Here is an 18,346-nt window from a genome sequence, read left to right on the forward strand (position 1 = left end):
GTTGACTTAAACTCACAAATATGTCTTGAGTACAAAAATCATGATGTACTATTACCTTTTTAAACGATAAATACCTTCTCAAAAACATGCACACTCCAGTTTCACACAGGCCTACCATCTTCAATAATTGTGGAACAAGGCTGGCAAGCATTAGGCTTGCAACCCTGAACCACAGTGCTTAGCCCTTTGAATATGCTAAAAATTGATGACCATCCATATTGGAACTTAATATTCAGTCTACATTAGTAATCACTGTAAGAAAATGGAAAATCAGAAATAAAGAATATCTGGCGTGCATGTTAAAAAATTAAACATTTATTAAAGCAACACTTACCAAACATTTGTTGAATGATAGATGAATGCATGAGTTAATAAATTCTTTTAAATGCATAATATTTAATAGGATACTATATTTTATTAATTTAGAAAGAAACCATGTGTTTAAATAATATTATAATAGTCTTTTGTGCCAAACTATACCTCTATAAACAATAATAGCATATATTACACAGAAATTTCTCATTCAACAAAAAGTGTTTTTCATATAACTGTGAACTAGTTAACTATTGAAAAAAAATGAGCTGTTAATTAAAAAAAAAATTGTGATTAGTCTCAGTCTCAGTTGCAGTATCTAATTAAAGGTGTTTCTTGATATGAAATTGGGTATTAGAACAGAACAAAAAAGTTGTTTTAATATTTTATTTTATAAGCTGTCCACATTGTATGGTTTTTTATAGACATTGTGAGGAAAATAATTCTGGGGGTAATGCAATTTCTGTTGTCTGACACGCACACCACTACTCTGACAATACCAGTTAAAATGTAATATTTAAAAATTGGAAATATATGATAATATCATGCTAAGTTGCATTCTGAAATGTAGGTGCAGAATGTCATCTGAGGAGTTTAAAAATCACTAGTCAAACATTAACTTGTATGTGTTTGTTTATGTCTTCATATTTCTTAAATTTGCTTAAATACAAAAGAGAAAATTTACATATGGACAGAAAGCACAATTAAAAGCCAAAGGAAGATTTGTTGGTCAGTAAGAGAAAATGTTCTAAAAGTATTGCCAGAATTATTAGGAAGTGTGGGAAATGAATTTGTATGAAGTAGTTTTGGCTATTTAAAATGTTTTCAAGTACCATTAAAATTTATCTCACAGAGGAACTATGACTGTTTATTTATGTAGGAAATTCAAAGTCATTCTCTGTTTACACTCAAAATTAAATGTTAATTGTATGATTGATGAAAATTATGAAACTTCACTGGACACTTTACAAATGTAGTTTGTTAATAAAACATTGTATTTTATAGATTATTTCATATACATTAATTATCAATGAGTTAATTATACATTTTTTTCGGTAATTAAATCTAAAAATAGGGAAAATATACAATTAAATTTTCTTTTTCTTGATTTAAATCTGAAATTATTTCATGGGAAAAAATTCCAGGGGGACATCAAAATAGATGAAGATTGATATATCATTATAAATGAGCAATAATACTTCCTTAACTTTACTGAGCTTTTAATTCCTCCTGAGTTTATTAAAAATATTTTATGAAACTTGATATCTATGCATATGTCAACTTTTAGAAAATGAACTATGCTATGTTATTTGGAAAATACTCACAAATATATGCTTTAGAATAGAGGATTTTCATTATCATAGAAAAGAAAAGCTAACTCCATTTTTGTGGTGTGTTAGTTATAAAAGTCTTGTACTAGTTGAAAATTCTCAATTAGATTAGGATAATCAAACAAACCATGTATACCTTTGGTTTCTTTCATTTTGTTTCTAATAAATCTGAAGGAACATTGCATTTGGCCAGATACTGCGTTTTCTTTCTACTTACATAGGGAAAAAAAAATTGAATTAAAACAAATGAAAGCATGGCTAAGAATGGATAGACTCTTGCATATTTTGTAAGGCTCAATAAAATTAAGCAAGCATAATTTTTAAAAACTCTTTGAAAGGATAGAGTTGCATAAAAAATAAAATCACACTTGACCTCAACTTCTTACTACTAAGAATAAAATACTAACCATTTTCAAATATATAAATAGACTAATTTGGGTATAAGAAGCATTACAAAAACAAATGTGAGTAGATTCATAATAGACATTTTGCAAAGATAGATCAAATTATTTAAAAATCTCTACTTTTTAAAGTGTCTTGATTGATATGAATAAAAAGCCCTTTGATAAAATCAATCTACTGAGTTAGAAGTTGATTCTTCTCTAACTTTAGAGAAAAGAAAATTAAAAACAAGTATGACTTTTCTCTGTATTTGGCCCCAAAATACACAAGATTTCAAAATTTTTAAAATTTAGTTGTTAGGGTGCAACAATTAATATCTGTAATTGTGGAATATTTTTATTTGCCCTGTTTAGAGAACTTTAATAGCACGGAATTATTAATATTACAAAGAAACTTGAAAACTTCCTGTGAGCTACCCAAGGTTTTACCTAGAATTCATACCAAAAATTCATGCAGAACTATTTTCTGTTAGGTATAGTTCAAGAAAAACTAAAAGCAACCTTCTAATCCAAACTGGAACGAATTTCCTTGTTTGGCTTTGCCACTCTGAAAATATATAGGAAACTTACAAATTAAGGATGATGACATTTATATAGTTCATTTATATAAAATTTAAAATCCAAATTCACAAAGATATTTTGTCCGCAGTAGGTATTCTACAAAGGTATAGGTTACTGTTCTATACCCTCCATATTTCTCACCTCTGAGATCCTTACTGAAATACTGAATCAGTGGTTCTTGAAGTATGGTTCCTGGACCAGCAGCATCAGCGTCACGTGGGAACTTGTTAGAAATGCTAATTCTTGGGACCCTCGCCGGATTCATAGGAAACTCTGAGGGTGAGGTTCTCCAGGTGTTCCGCTGTCCTTTCAAGTTCACTTCAGTTATTACTAGCTCTTTGCTACTCAGTGTTGTTCATGCCATCTGGGACCTTGAGAGGAACGTGGATTCAGGCCCCACCTTAGACCTATTAAATCAGAATCTGCATTTTAACAAGACTGCACATGAAACTTTGATAACCACTTGATAGAGGATCTCTTGAGAGAAACTTGTAAAAACTAATAGGTGAACAACACAATTAGCAGACTGGAATTAGAGTTACAGGTAGCCTCAGGCAGCAGGTAGTCTCAGCAGGTCTATAGCCACTTCATGGTAGAGAAATTTGTCCTGGCTCACCTGGTGATTAAAATTCCAAACCATCTTGCCTCTTATCACCCACAAAGCAGAACACCACACTTTGTTTTCTTATGTATCTGCATAACTTACTCTGAATTTTGTACCTAACAGTGCCATATATTGGAGGATAGACAATGACACATAAGGTAACCTAATTTAAGTAAATGGCATGTTCATTGTCTCCTTATTTAGTACATTTATTTTGCTAACCCATAATTAAGAAAAAAAAATCACATTGACAATTATTTTTGGCCAGGCTTATCCAACAAATTTACCAAATTATGTTTAAAAAGCAATCTGAATAATCCTGATGGCTTAAGCAAAACACAGTATTCTAAAATCATTTTGGCACATAGGTGTCTTAATGTACCCTTTTCTTTCTCAGCCAACCACCACCATGTACATTTTTTATGCTTTATTTTTCTGGGTGTAGCTGACTTTGAGTATCATAGGTGTGGTTAAAAGCCTGTTGCAACAAGTTGTATTATACTAAGTAACCATATTTTGTCATGATTATTTCTTTTTGTTTCAGACAGGGAAATAAGGTAGAAGTAAATTTAGGCAAATTTTTAGACTTGTTTCAATTTTAATATTAATGTATAATTAATTTATATTAAATATATGACATAATATAAATATATAATACAATTATTAAATATATTAAGTATTAATTTGGTATTGATGTTTTATATTAAATATATTTAAAGTTAACCATTAAGAGGATGCTCCACTGACAAAAATATGTCCCTTCGTATTTTGTGGGTTTGTGGCACAGACCGTTTTTTACCAACTATCCCTTAATCTAGTTCTTTCTTAGAGATGGAGTTGATTTTCCTGGGAGTGGCCATGTGCTTAACTAAGAGACCATTATTTCCCAACCCCTTTGAACTATGTGTTCAAATTCCAGCCAGTGAGAAGAAAGTGAAATGCTGTGTATAAGATTTCTGTGTATAAGATACCTTAAAGGAGCTAATTCAGCTAAAAGATTTTGTTTTGTTTTGTGTTTGCTTCCCCCAATTGTATTTCATGACGTCTAGAACACAGATGTTATGCCTGGTGTTCAAGCAGCCATCTTGTGATGTTTGAGATTGGAAGCCTTGAGCCATCTGTTGAGAACGGTGGAGCATAAAGATAGAAGGAGGCTGAATCCCTGATGACTTTGTGGAGCCTCCAAACCTTCCCTGGACTTCCTGCCTCTAGACTTGCTCACTTGAGGGAATAAACCTTTGTGTGTTTAAGCAATAAAATTTTAGGTCTTCTGTTAAATGTAGCTGAAACTCATCAAATACAGGAAGAGAACTGGTTGGATGGAAATAACTGATTTACATATGTAATGATTCAATAAACTTAATCTGCCTTGGGAACTCCTTTCCTTTTGGCTAAGATTTCAAAAATCTTGGAAGACATTTCAGTGTTCTCTCAACAGTCTTAAGGCAAATAAATCATCAATTATTTCATGGAAATCAAATAAGATGTACTTTTTCTGAGCCACTTGAAAATACTCCATTCAATCCTCTCTAAAGTCAGAAACCTGACTTTGTAGAAAGCCATAGATCTAAGAAGGAGGGCACCTGGATTCTTCTGTTAACCTGTTGTATGTTCTTTAACAAGTCACTGAATCTCATTTACTTCAAGCCCTTCAATTATTGAAAGGCTTTTATTTGCTGTTTGTTTTTTTTTAGCCAAACTATGATGTTCTTCAATGTAGAGGTGATATTTTTATTCATCATTGTATTCTCCCTTACACCTGTACTTGACAGGGTTTTTTTGTTTGTTTGTTTTAGTAAATGCATACATTCATGGCATTTAATATTTAATCAATGCATTAAATTAAAATTTTAAATGAAAACATCTTCCCTAAAGACACATATTTTAAATTTTTCATATGCTATACCCACCACTTCATGCTCTGTTCCTGTGAATTGTGTGATCAAATCGATGTGTTTCTTTAAGTCTGACAGATTCCATATTTGGTTGCATTCTAATAGCCTGGTCATGGTCTCTTTTTTTCAGTTAATATATAGGTAAATAACACTAAATAAAATGTATCTTTCTATTAATCCAATGCATTTCCATCACGATCTAAAACTTTTCTTACGTCAGCTCAAATAGACTTCAAAACGAGTAAAAGTAAATTTTACAGGAAATTGCAGAGGTTTCAGCATGTGACAAAGAAGATAATTTAATGTTTTTTTCTGTATGACAAATGGTGACTCCATATGGTAATTGACTGAGTTGGAATTCTACTCTTTCACATTAGAGGTTATATAAAAAGGTATTTTAACAATGATCTCAGTGAATTATCTAGGACTTGCTTCAAGTTATCTGGTAACAGAAATAAAGTGGCTTAACCAAGGTAAAAAGTTATTTTCACCAATAGGTTAAATAGAATGCTTCTATTTGGAAGTGCCCTATCTATATACTGATAAGGATTAAGTTTGTACCTCCAGATTGAATGTCTCTTTTGAATGCCACATCAATATTCCTTGCTAATTATTTTCAGCTTGATGGCTCACAGAAATCCCAAATCCAGTCTCTTCAAAAACAAATTCCTTAACTCATTCACAAGCTAGCACTTTCCTGCTGTCCCTACCTATCTTTGTTACTAACAATATCATTTATTCTTTGTCTAAACATATATCAAACCCAGAATTCTGAGATTTTCTGAGCATACAAAGAATAGAAAATTAATGAGGAGACAGATTTGTAAATTAAATAATTACAACACCTTAGTCACTTCAATAACAGAGGCACATATCAAAGCCTGTGTACACAGAAGACTCAAAGTTCTTTCCCCTACACGGGAAAGTTAGGGAAGGCTACATGAGCAAAATGGAAGAAAGAATTCTAGTTGAAATGGAAGGAAGGATTCCCAAACCAAACAAAGTAAAAAACAAACAACCAAAAGCAAAACAAAACAAGCAAAAACAAAAAATGCTAGAGTTTCAAGAAACAGAATTAAAAGCCACTGGATTTCAGGTTAAGATGGTGAAGTAGGTAAATGCTGCATCCTTTCATGACCACATCAAAATTACAACTAAACTACAGAACAACCATCATTGAGAATCACCTAAAGTCTAGCTGAACAGAAGCCCTACAACTGAGAACATACAGAAGACGCCACCATGAGATTGGAAGGAGGGGCAGAGACACGGAACTGGTGTGATTGTTAAAAATTGAGAGGGGTATCTTGGCTACAGAAGTCACCCCTGGAGGAGGAAAGGGTCCCAGCCCCATACCAGGTTCCTCAGTCCAGGGTTCCAGTGCCAGGGAGAAAAGTTCCCATAACTTCTGGCTGTGAAAACCAGTGGAAATTGTGGCTGAGTGAGACAAAGGGCAGCTAATGGCAGTCCTCTTAAAGGGTCCTGGTATGGGCTTAACTCACTGATGGATGCACTGCTGTGAGCTCCAGAGTTGGGGCAGCAGCTTGAAAGGGATCAGGGGCATACAAGGAGGAACCAAATTGTTTGGCTTAGGGCGAGGGCTAGAGGGATATCTTTCTCCCAGACAGAAGTTCTGGCAGAATCCATTGTTTCTTGGTTGAGCCCTCCCCCTCCCAGTTTGCAGACACAAGCCACTGCCATATCTGAGTCTCCATCAACTTAGCAAACACCATTTGTCTGCCCTGCTGATTCCCTGAGACCCTGAGGCCCTGCCCCACCCAACTTTCTTGTACACCCAAGCCACTCCCAGTGGCTTTTAAATACAAATAACCTGTGTTTGCTCATGCTGCAGACTTTCTTAAAATATCTAAAAGTTTCACGAAACCCAAACAAGCAGTATTTGGCTTTGGCATGTCCCATACATCTTGCTGAGCAGCTCCAAGCCTGGCAATAGTGGCAGCTAGCCTCAATTCACAGCCTGAACTCTCAAAGCACCTCCAAGCCCAACATGAATGGTGGCCATTGGCGGACTGCTTTGTGGCTCATGCCAAGTAACCCCAGAAAAGGCACAGGTAGCAGCTGAACTTGGCCTCGTGCTGGGCTCCTCCCAGGCGGCCCTGGGGCTAGCATGCTTGGTGGCCAGCTTCAGACCAAACCTGAGCATCACTCAACCACCTCCAAGGAAGACACACCCAAAGGGCACACTGGGCAGACACCAGAACCCTGATAAAGTGAATTGAATCCTGTTCTGTAGGATAAGCTTTGGCACAACAGCTCTTCCACTGTGGACATGGCTAGTTCTCATAACTAATCAGTCAAGGATCAATCTCTCCCATTGACATGCAAACAGCAACTAAGGCTCAACTACAAAAGGAGGGAACACACAACCCATACAAGGGACACAGCTGGAGTACTCAGTTTAGGTGACCAGGGAGACTATGCCACTGGGCCCTATAGAACACTTACTACATAAGACCACTCTACTAAGACCAGGTGACACAGCAGTCCTACCTAATACATAGAAACAAACACAGGTAGGCAGCCAAAATGGGGAGAGAAAAAAACATTTTTCAAATAAAAGAACAGAACAAAGCTCCAGAAATAGAACTGAACAAATGGGGACAAGCAATCTACCAGATGCAGAGTTCAAAACACTGGTTATAAGGATGCTCAATGATCTCAGGAAGAACTTCAACAAAGAGATAGGAAACATGAAAATGGAAATAGAAAACTTAAAAAAGAACCAGTTAAAAATAAAAAATACAATAATGGAAGTGAAGAATGCATTACAGGGAATCAACAGTAGATTAGATGAAATAGAGGATCAAATCAGTGATTTAGAAGATAAAGTAGCAGAAAATAACCATTCAGAACAGCAAAAAGAAAACAGAAATGAGGAGAGTTTAAGGGGGCTTCTGGGACAACATCAAGCATACCAACATTCACATCACAAGGGTAGCAGAAGGAGAAGAGAGAGAGCAAAGAATTGAAGAAATAATGATGAAAAACGTTTCTAACCTGGTGAAGGAAATAGATATACAAGCCCAGGAAGTACAGAGAGTCCCAAACAAGATGAACCCAAAGAGGCCCACACTAAGATCCATCGTAATTAAAATGCCAAAGGTTAAAGACAAAGAGGGAATCTTAAAAGCAGCAAGAGAAAAGCAGTTTGTTACCTGCAAGGGAGTTCCCATAAGACTGCCAGCTGATTTCTCAACAGAAACTTTGCAGGCCAAAAGGGATTGGCACAAAATACTCAAAGTGATGAAAAGTAAAAAGGGCCTACAACCAAGATCACTGTACCCAACAAAGCTATCATTTAGAATTGAAAGACAGATAGAGTTTCCCAGACAAGAAAAAACAAAAAGGAGTTCATCACCCCCAAACATGTATTATTACGAGGAACCTTAGAAGGACTTCAAGATAAAAAGAAGAAAAAAAGATTAAAAAATATGAATAATAAAATTGCAATAACTACCTACCTATCAACAATTACTTTCAATGTAAATGAATTAAATGCTCCAATCAAAAGACATAGGGTGGCTGAATGGATAAAAAAACAAGACCCTTACATATGTCGCCTAAGAGAGACTCACCTCAGATTGAAAGGCACACACAGGCTGAAAGCAAAGGGATGGAAAAAGGTAGTTTATGAAAATGGAAACGAACAAACAAAAAGCTGAGGTAGCAATACTTATACCTGACAAAAAAAGACTTTAAAACAAAAGCTATACGAGTATAACAACAGACGAAGAACCCAGTAATCCCACTTCTGGGTATTTACCTAAAGAAATCCAAAACACTTCTTCGAAGAGATGTGTGCATCCATATGTTCAATGCACCTTTGTGTGCAATACCCAAGATGTGGAGGCAGCCTCAATATGGGTCTATGGATGAATATATAAAGAGTAGGCAGCACATATGTACAATGGACTATTGCTTGACCATGGAAGGGAATGAGTTCTTGCCATCTGTGGCAGCCTGGACGGACCTGGATGGTATTGTGCTGAGTGGAGTATGTCAGACAGAGAAAGACAGATGTAATGTGATTTTGCTTATATGTGAAATCTGAAGAACAGAACAAACAAACAAAACAGAAAAACAAACTCATAGATAAATAGGACATTTTGATAGTTGCCAGATGGGAAATGAGCTGGGGTGGGGGTGAAAGGGAAGTACAAATTGGTTGTTACAAAGTAGCAATGGGGATGTAGTGTATAGCATAAAGAATATAGTAAATAATATTGTAATAACTATGGTGTCAGATGGGTACTAGATTTATGGGATGATAGGTGGGAAGGGGTTTGGGGGCAGGGTGGAAAAGGTGAAAGGATTAAGCACAAATTGTAGTTACAAAATAGTCATGGGGATGTAAGTATAGGGAATATAGCCAATAATACGGTAATAACTATGTATAGTGCCAGGTGGGTACTAGATTATTCAAGGGGTCACATAAATTATATAAAGGTCTAACCACTAGGCTGTACTCCTGAGATTAATATAAAATAATATGAATGTCAACCGTAATTGAAAACTTCTAAAAGTGGGGAGGGGTGGAAGGTAAAGGGAAATACGAGGTCCACATTTCCAGGTATAAAACAAAATAAGTCATGGGGATGTAATGTACAGCATAGGGAATATAGTAGATAATATTGTGATAGCATTGGTACAGTGTCAGATGGTTGCTGGACTTATGGTGGTCACTTCTTTAGGTATATAAATGTTGAATAACTATGATGTACCCCTGAAACTCATATATTGGGTTGTTGGAAAAGTCATGATGCATTTTGTCTATGTTTTTCAAAAGTTATTTATTTATATAAAGAACAAAGATCAGCCAATGATATATTGCCTGTTTTGTTCAATAACCTTTTGTCATCTTTCAGTGAGCTTCATAATTCCTTGTTCATAGAGGGACCTGTCTTTATTTGTGAAAAACAGAACAAGGTCCGGATTTACAGCCTCATCTGAATTCAACTTTATACCACACAAAGAGTTTTGAAGAGAGTGAAACAAGTGGAAGTCTGACGGCACAAGTTCAGGTGAGTATGGTGGGTGTGACAACACATCCCATCCAAGCTCCAATGATTTTTGATGGGTGATCAAACTTGTGTGTAGTCTTGCGTTGTCGTGATGGTACACAACTCCTTTACAATTAACAAGCTCTGGACGTTTCTGGTTGATGGATTCATTCAAACTGTCCAATTGCTGACAGTACACATTCGAATTGATTGTTTGGTTCCTTGGTAGGAGCTCAAAAAACACGACACCTTTAAAATCCCACCACACTGAGAGCATAACCTTCCTCTGATGAATGTCTGCTTTCGATGTCATTTGAGGCAAATCATCACATTGGGACCAAGACCATTGCACACCACATTGTTGCAAACAATCCACTTCTCATCACCAGTTATCAGTCGCTTCCAAAAAGGATTGTTTTCCTCACGTTTAATGAGCATATTGCAAATGTTTATACGCATCGTCAAATGAACTTCTTTGAGCTCATGAGGAACCAAATATCGAGCTTGCTTACATATCCCAGCTTCTTCAGGTGGTTGTGAACACTTGAATGATGGATGTTCAATGTTTCCACAATCTCTTGTGTCATGTAATGTGGGTTTGACTCAATCAATGCCTTTATTTTGTCATCATCAACCTCGGTGGGCCTCCCTGACCTAAGAGCATTGTTGAGATAAAAATCACCAGCACGGAATTTCATCAACCATAGTCGTCACTGACATTCTTGTAGAACATTGTCACCATAAGCTTTATGCAAGTTTTCACAAGCTTGACACACGTTCTTCCCTTTATGGAAGTAAAACAGTAAAATATGGCAAAAAGGCACAGTTTGGTCTTCTATCTTCAACTTGTAAAATCTCTAAAACTCAAGCAAATAGCCAATTATTTTTTAGAATGAAGCTAGAACTGTCAGCTGTCAGATGACATAGCAATAATGTAGATGTGAATGACTCTAGTACTTCCAAAAATGAACTAGTGCCATCTGTTGCAAACATGCGTCATGACTTTTCCGACAACCCTATAATAATGTGTTAGTTATTTTTAATAAATATCTTAAAAAGAAAAAAAGAAAACCCCTGTTATGGTGGTTTGGTTGGAGGGATTATAAAGCTGGAAGACCAATGAAGATGATCTTGATGGGAGATGAGGAATCAAATATAGCAATGAACTTGGAGATTGATGGGATGAGGATGAGGCAAAGTGAGAGTATCTAGGATGACTTCCTGGTTTTCTTCTTGAGTAAGTGAAGGGACCATGAAAACTGACTACAAGATAATGGCTTCAGTTTGGGACATTTTGAACTTGACATATTTGTGGGAGTTCCCGGAAGTTACTTCCTATGACAAAATTGGAAAGAAAGAACATACCTGATGCTCTGTATCCTCACCTCCCATTCTTTGTTACTTAATATCCATTTGATCCATTTCCAAATACTGGCAGGTCATTTAGGGCAGGAACCACTTTTTATTTGCTTCCTATCTAAGTAACTAGTGGTATAAATACTCTTTCTGTGTGAATATTCAAAGCATCCTTTCTTTCCTCTGCTCTGTGAGGACAGGCTAGGCATGACCCCTTATCCCTCTTTCCTTCCTCCCTCTCAATCCCCCCACTCCTCACACCCACTCTACACTCTAGGGTTTTGTTATGAAAATCAAGCTACTCAATAATATGCTAATTACTAGTGAGAATTGCTATTGAGAGAAATAAAATGAATGTGAGAAAGAGGGATGTGAATTATATCTCAATAAATTTGTTTAAAAATCAAAGTAAAGAAAGAAGAGGTGAGGAAAATAGAAGAGCTCAGAGAATGAGGAGATATTTTATTTTATGGGGTGATGATTGTTGTTGAGAAACAGAAAGTGAGAAGTAGGAAAAAGGTATATTTAAATTTTCAGAAAGTAGCAGCAAACTGCATAAAGCCATGGGAGGAAATAATTTTAAAGATGGTTGCTGTGTTTTAAGAATACCTCCTGAAAAGTTTCAAACAGGTTTGAAGTACTTTGATAGGCTTTTGTTTCACTGACTGTATTTTCTAGAAAGCCCACTCTGCTGAGATTCGACCTGAGGTAAGAGTAGGCTAGGAAGACTAACACAGTAGCTGGCCAGGTAAATGTTTGGGGAATCATGGATTTTTTTTCAGCTTTATTGAGTTATGTCTGACAAGTAAAATTTATATATATAAAGTACACAATGTGATGATTTAATATATGTATACTTCATTAAATAATTATCAAAATCAGGTTAATGAACACATTCACCCTCTCATATAGTACTTTTATTGTTTGTTTGTGTGTGGTGAGAATGCTTAAGATCTACCCTCTTAGCAAATTTCGGGTACACAACACAGTGTATTAACTATAGTCACTGTGCTGTACATTAGATCCCCAGAGCTTATTTATCTTATAAGTGAAGGTCTATACCCTTTGACCAGCATTTCCCCATCTCCACCCACCACCCCAGCTCCTAGTAACTACATTTCAATCTTCATCAGGCTATCGATCTACATATATTTATAGCTCTATCTATCTATCTATCTATCTATCTATCTATCTATCTATCTATCTATCTATCATCTATCTATTATCTATCTCTATCCATATTGTCAGTTGGCTTCTTCAAAACTGATTAGATTAGAAAATTAACTATAGTTAAATAAATTAATCCCTGCTATTACCTTCTCTGGAACAGGCTACATAGAATTATCTATTTAAATGCAACTTAGTTGCAAATCAATGCTTGTAATTAGGAATTATAGGGCTTGTTATTTGCAGTTTTAGCCTCATGTTTATGACCACTGTTTGGTAATGTTCTTCATCTGCTTTCTGCAACTGGAAATTACATAAAATTCTCATGCGTCATTTTCAGTTGTTTTGAAGGGTAACAGACTGTATGGAAGATTCCTCTCGAATGCCCTAGTGCAAATTTCATTTTTGTTTATAGCCAATATTTTCATATGATTACCTCAAAGTAACAAAGTTGCACCCTAATTTATTAATAATTAGGCTATGGATTACAGGTAGTTGAATAGCATATAGATAGATAGATGATAGATAGATAGATAGATAGATAGATAGATAGATAGATAGATAGATAGAACATTTACTGAGGGTCCACATTGTGACAGGAATAGCTATAGGCACTAAAAGCAGAGACCAATGTGAGACCTCCAATTACATTTAAATACAGAGACACAGATTAAGAAATAATTCTGGAGGAACTTGGATAGAGAAATGTTATAATTCAACTTATTTATTGCCAAGGACAATTTGGTTACTGGGCTGAAAATGGAATGAAGTAAGTAGCATTGGCAGTAGAAAGACCAAGAGCAGGTTGTTTCGAATAAATCAGATGAGACATGACACTGGGTTGGATTGCATGAAGATGCTGAGAAGGTAGTGGGTTCCAGGTATATTTTATTTTATTTTATTTTATTTTATTTTTATTGGGGAATTGGGGGGATGGGAACAGTGCTGGGGAGTTGGGGGAAGGGGAACAGACAAGTTGCCGTCTTTCCGCTCCTCAATCTAGCCGTGGAGGACGCCGCCCCACCGGCCCAAGTTGGCACCATCACCACGCTCCTCCCTGGCGAGGCAGACCAGTCGCCGGCCTCTGGACGGCCGCTCACTGCGGCCGCTGGCCGCTCACGCTGGCCGCTGGCCACACACGGCAGCCCCCGGCAATCCACTGCCACAGGGACTGCAGCCCACGCCGTCGCCGGCGACCCACGGCAGCCCAGCTCCAGGCCGAGCCGCCGCCCAGCATCTCAGCTGCGGAGGGCAGCGTCACTGGCCCTCACATGTGGGATCCGAACCGGGGCCCTCCGGCATCCCAAGCGAGCTCCCAACCATCGCGCCACTCGGCCGGCCCTTCCAGGTATATTTTAAAGGTGAAGTTTAAGGACTTACTGACATACTGGATTTGGAGTACAACAGGAAAAGAGGAGCCAAGGAAGTCTGCAAGATATTTTGGCCTAAACAATTGGGAGGGAGTTGCCAGTGACCGAAAGGGAAAAGGCTGTGGGGTGGGCATTAACGGAGACTGTTGGGAGCTCATGATTGGAAAGATTCACTTTGCAATGCCTACGAGACACATAAGCTAAGATTTCCTGTAGACGGTTGGAGCCTGGAGTTCATCGGAGAGGCCTGCGATAGAGCATTAGATTTGCCAGTCATCAGCATGGAGACGGGGTTTCAAGTCAGAAGGCTGGATGAGATCAACAAGGGAGTGGGGGGTAGATAGAACCAGAATTAAGGTTCAACAACTGAGCTCTGGGGCACCCCCCTAGTAAGCGGTAATGGAGAGAAAGAGGAATACATCAACAAGGCAGAGAGGGCAAAACAGAAACCAAGTGAAAATTGTGTTTCAGGAATGGGCGTAGCAACTCTTTGCAATTAACAACAAGAATGCGAGAAATCACCATTAGATTTAGCAACATGAACATCTCTGTAACCTTAATAAGAATGCTTTTTGTGAAGTGGTAGGAGAGAAAACCGGATCAGGAGGGGTTCAAGAACTAATGAGGAATGAAACAGAAGAAAGTAAATATATAACAGCTTTTCCCAGAATTTTTTCTGTAAAGGAACACAGAGAAATGGGATGTCATAGCTGGAGAGAGAAATGGGACATAGAAAAGTAGAGATTTCTGGTGCATTATTTTAGTTTAGCTTTGTTCATGTACTATTGGGGAAGATAGCGATGGATCAAATTGATGATGTAGGAAAGAAGGAGCAGAATTGTTAGAAAAATATCCTTGAATGGGTGGGTGAAGATGAAAATGAACGCCCAAGTGAAGAAGTTGACCTTAGCCATGAACAGAGGCAATTCTTCCATAGTGAGATAGAAAAACCATAGGCAGTCAGGGACATGGTCACAGTGGAGGGGATTAAGGCCGAGAACATAACCAAAGCCAAAGATAATAACTTTAAAATAACTAACAAACAATTTCAAACTGCAGAGCCAGCGAAGATTAACTGCCCTGGTACAGGAGACCAATCAGCTCTGACTCAGAGACATTAATAATTTCCAGCTTAGCCCAGCTCAGGGGGCATTCCACTTTTGGATACCTCCTCCTTTCAGAGATCTGTTCTCTTGAGCTTTACAAAAAAATTGTACTGCTTAAACCTTGCCTCTCCCATCCATGTTCCCATTCTTTGGCGACTGCAAGATCACGATCACCGGAACACACCAGGATCCTATTATATATCATTATTATCAAAGAAAAGGCCATTATGTGGTACAGATGCAGGCAGGTGGGTAGGTGTGCGGAAGCTTGTAGAAGTTCTCCTTGATATTTTCTCTGGGAAATAGAAAGCTAAGTCAGTAATGAAAAGTGAGGATAGAGGAGGATGTACAGGAGGTTTGAGCAGAGATAAAAAGGTACGAAAATATTGCCAAGGAGAATGGGGAAGTAAATGAACTAAGCAAATAGAGTATGACTGCACGGCAGTATTAAAGCCTACTTAAGATACTGAACATGATTTAAAGTGAAACTCCTGAACTTGGATACGAGTTTATCTCTAGCCACATTGTACTTCAAGTGTGTAGCAGCTGGGAAGGTGAAGCCTTAGATTTAATCAGGGAATAACTCTGACAAGGGAGAAATAGCTTCCTGTTTTTTGTCAGTACGACAGCTGTAAAGAGCCAGATTATGATTTTAGTATGTGCTTCTCTAATTTCTTAAAATGTACTTTGTAGGTTTTAGGATTCCTCCATTGCAAAATGCCTGTGGTCATACTCTTTACTCATTTTTTTTTTCTGTTGAGGTTCCTGTCACATTCTTACTGATGCACAGAAGTTCTTTGTATGTTACAGGTATTATTCCCTTGTCTGTTTTAGTCATAATTAATGTATTCTTCCAATCTATTATCTGTCTATTAACTTTATTCATGGTATGCTTTGTTGAATAGAAAGCCTGAATTTTAATGTAACCAAGTGTATCATTTTTGTTCCTTTATGGTAAATGCTTTTTGAGTTTTATTCCAATCATCTCTTTCATCATATAGATATTTTTCTATATTGTCTTCCATTAACTTTAAGTCTCTGTCATCACAGGAAAGTTTAACCCATCTCGAGGCCACTTTGTATGTGTGTTAAGTAGGTGACCGGTTTTCTTTATCTCTAATGAGTCAGTTTTCCCAATGCCACCACTAAATAATTGCTTCTTTTCTCAGTGGTATGTGCTGCCACCAATTTTATCAGATAGTAAGTTCCCATTTATGCACTGGTGTCTCTCTGGATTCTTAGTTAAAATCCATTAGCCTATTTGTCTGCTCTTGTGCAAAAGCCACACTAGAAATTCTTGATAGGCCCAACACACATATTAAAACATATACTAATATTTGTCCATCATGTTTGAGATCATGTTTGGAAGTCCTGCTCAGCCAAATTTGACTCAAGACATCATTTTAATAGGCATTAAAATAACATTAAAAAAAAAAGGAAAAGCAAAGAATTACTTGCCCCAAAAGGGCTCAGGAGTCATTCATTCATGTATTCACTTGCTTACTCATTCAACAAATATTTATTAGGTGTTTACTATGTCACAGGATTTATGATTGAGTGCTGGGGATGCAGGAGTGAGCGAAAAAGGACAGGTCACTCCAGTCATGAAAATGTACAGTCTTTGGTGAGAAACAAATATTAATCAAATAATTACTCACACAAATTTAACATTGTAATTGTGACAAGTGCCCTAACGAAAATGCAGCTGTTTAATGAGGACAGTTCTGTTGTGGTCACTTGCAGGTTGTGAAAGCATTCATGAGATACAAAGGAAGAGAAGTCAGAAAGTTGATTTAAGAAGAGAAACACGAGCAGAAGAGTTGCTGGGGACAGTCTAGAGTAGACAGCTGTGCTGCTTTCTGTTTAGTTGGGGTTCGGTATTCTCTAACCAGGTGTAACTTGCTTTGTCCTGTAGTGGGATCTTCCGTTGTGGTCAGCTTCCTCCGATGGGATGGGGGAAGGTGTGGTTAAACTTGTTATGGCAACCTTTGCAGTTGTGTAGCCACTCCCCACCCTCCATCCCCCATCACAGTTCAAATGTCTGCTCTCCAGGCTTCTTTTCCTTTACCCATACCTATCTAATCAAGTTTGCCTTACTCAGAAAGGATTTGAACTGGTAGGAGAGAAAAAAGTTGACACAAGATCTGACAAATAAGTTCACAAACTTGTTGCATTATGTTGCTATCCTTTTTTGGTATCAGAGGGATTATGCATTATGAATTTTTACCAACTGGACAAACAGTTAACCAAGTTTACTATTTGGAAGTGCTGAAAAGGCTGCATGAAAAAGTTAAATGACCTGAACTTTTCACCAACAATTCATGGCTCTTGCATCACAACAATGCACCAGCTCACACTGTCTGTGAAGAAGTTTTTAGCCAGTCAACAAATAACTGTATTGGAACACCCTCCCTACTCACCTGATCTGGCCCCTAAGTGACTTCTTTCTTTACCCAAAGTAAAGGGACTATTGAAAGGAAGACATTTTGGTGACATTCAGGACATCAAGGGTGATACGACGACAGCTCTGATGGCCGTTCCAGAAAAAGAGTTCCAAAATTGCTTTGAAGGGTGAACTAGGCCCTGGCATTGGTACATAGCTTCCCAAAGAGAGTACTTCAAAGGTGACTGTGGTGATATTCAGCAATGAGGTATATAGCACTTTTTCTAGGATGAGTTCGCGAACTCAGTTGTCATACCTCATATTTATTTACAGGATAGGTAGAAGTTGACCAGGCCAGAGGGATGAAAGAGCAAGAGGAAGATGAAAGACCACGTACAAATCGCCTATGAAAGAAGGCGCCTCCTGAGTGCAAAGGTCTGAAAAATACAGATGTGTTTGTGTGTGGCAATGTTTAGAATTCAGAAAGAGCAAAGGAGTCAGCTGGTGAGAATGCCTGGACACAGCCAGCAAGGGAAGAAAACAGGAGACACTGCTGTCAAAGAAGCCAAGAGCAAATATGTTCTAGACTAGATTATCTCATAAAACAGTGACTTTCTTGCCTCTCTGTCTATTTAAAAAGAAGGTAACATTTCATAATCTTTGTACAGATATTAAGAAATTATTTTCATATTAGTAGTTTTTCATCCTCACAGAATGCTGTTTATCTTTAATTTGCACTTAACTGAGATTAATCTTCTCCGTTCATTTAGAAAGGAATCAGCATGATGTAAATCTCAGGTGGAGAGTACTTGTTCTTCCCAGCTTTCTTTTTATACTTC

The sequence above is a fragment of the Hipposideros armiger genome, unplaced genomic scaffold, assembly GCF_001890085.2.
Source record: "Hipposideros armiger isolate ML-2016 unplaced genomic scaffold, ASM189008v1 scaffold_1163, whole genome shotgun sequence".
Taxonomy (NCBI): domain Eukaryota; kingdom Metazoa; phylum Chordata; class Mammalia; order Chiroptera; family Hipposideridae; genus Hipposideros; species Hipposideros armiger.